The sequence below is a fragment of the Canis aureus genome, chromosome 15 (assembly GCF_053574225.1).
Source record: "Canis aureus isolate CA01 chromosome 15, VMU_Caureus_v.1.0, whole genome shotgun sequence".
In the NCBI taxonomy this organism is placed as follows: domain Eukaryota; kingdom Metazoa; phylum Chordata; class Mammalia; order Carnivora; family Canidae; genus Canis; species Canis aureus.
Window position 1 is genome coordinate 58,114,684 of NC_135625.1, and position 2,221 is coordinate 58,116,904.

The window sequence follows — 2,221 nt, forward strand, 5'->3', positions numbered from 1 at the left end:
AACAATGAATCGATGACTTCAGAAATTCTTAGAAATGATTTGCAACTCACAGGCACAAAAAATATTAAATATGAAGGTAGAATGAAAATTATCTCTATGGGACACCTGGGTGGGTCAGTGGTTGAGCATCTGCCTTTGGCTCAGAGTGTGATCCTGGGGTCCCGGGATCGAGTTCTGCATTGGGCTTCCTGTAAAGAGCCTGCTTCTCTCTCTGCCTGTATCTCTCTCTCTCTCTCTTTCTCATGAATAAATACATAAAATCTTTAAAAAAAAGAAAAAGAAAACTTTCTTTATATGCCAAATCTTGAAGTGACTAGAAAAAATCCATCTAAACAGAGAATACTACTGAAAAAAAGACCTAGGGCTTCATAAACTGTGGAGGCTGAGAAAATTAAGGCTATTCCACCTTAAGTTCAGCGTTAGCACAAGTACAGCCGTCCCAGGCCCCTGTGAATAAGAGCTGAAATTTACCTTACTTCAGTTACAGGAAGAAAACAGCTTACAGCTTAGTGCCCTAGAAAGCCCCATATTAGAATGAGAACAGAGCTCAATGCCCTTGAAAGCCCCATATCACAATGTAAACAGAACTTGAGAAATTCCTCCACCCCTTCTGGAGGTCCCCTAGACCAGCCCATAAAACTAAGCTGGAACCCGCCTCGGGGTCCTATTCCCTGCTCCACTGTGTCGGGTATACTTGGACCCAAGCTTGAGCTTATAAATAAACCCTCGTGTGTTTGCATCGGTGTCGGCTCCTTGGTAGTTTCTCGGATACATAAACTTGGGCACAACAAAACAGAGAATCCAGCCCAGAAGAGAGACAATGAAAATTCTGAAAATGATGATGTTGAGACCTTCTAAAATAATTATGAAACAAGTGAGAGAATAAGTCACACGGAATGGAAAAGGAGGAAGGAAAATGTTGGATTCAGGAGAAACATCTGCAATATATATCTCCAACTGGATATACAGAGAAATGATGGATGGATGGGTGGATAGATGGGTGGTTGGAGACAGAGCAAGGGCAAGAGAAAGAGAAAGGCTGGTAAACTAATCAATATTTATCAAGTTTTATTTTATAGGATAAGTTCTGCATTTGTGTATGCATTATTATGAATTATAATAGGTAGCACATTCATATGATTAAAAAAAAAGCAGGTGAATTCATCAACCCCGACAACCCCCTCCCTCCATATATAAAACTATTTTTATTAGTTTCTTGCATGTCCTCTTAATATTCCTTCATGTAATGAGTAATTTTATATATTTCCCACTATATATCTCTAGGATAAGTTCTTAAGAGTAGGAGTTCCAGGTCAGAGAATAAATGCATCTGTAATGTTGATATTGCCAAATTACCCTGCATAGAGATTTTAACATTTTGCAATCAGACTAACAATGTCTGAAAGTGCCTATTTCCCCACAGCTTTGCCAACATCATGCATTGTAAAACTTTTGGATTTTTGCTGATCTCAGAAGTGAAAATGGTATATTCAGCTTTAATTTGCATTTATTGGGACACCAGGGTGGCTCGGTGGTTGAGTGTCTGCCTTTGTCTCCTCAGGTTGCGATTCTGGGGTCCTGGGATCGAGTCCCACATTGGGCTCCCCACAGGGACCTGCCTCTCCCCCTGCCTATGTCTCTGCCTCTCTGTGGGTCTCTCATGAATAAATTTAAAAATTTTTTAATTTTCATTTATCTAACTATAAATGATATTTGCCATCTTTTCATAAATCTTTTCAATTTATATTTCTTTTCTGTGAAGTAACTTTTCATGCCCTTTGCCCTTATTTCTATTGAGTCACGTTTTTTCTCATTGGCTTTTGTGTGTGTGAATGTATTGAGAGGAGATCTATTCTCCTGCAGTGTTCAGACATTAAATAGTATTATTTGGGGGATCCCTGGGTGGCGCAGTGGTTTAGCGCCTGCCTTTGGCCCAGGGCTCAATCCTGGAGATCCGGGATCGAATCCCACATTGGGCTCCCGGTGCATGGAGCCTGCTTCTCCCTCTGCCTGTGTCTCTGCCTCTCTCTCTCTCACTGTGTGCCTATCATAAGTAAATAAATATTTAAAAAATATATATTATTTGGGATAGAAAAAGAAAATAAAGTGGGGTACAAAGGTGGAAGGGTTCCCAGGGCTCTTCCACAATAAGAGGTCAATAAATAATACCTAAAAATCCTAAGTCATTAACTAAAATTATTCCCTGCTATTTTAAAAAGTA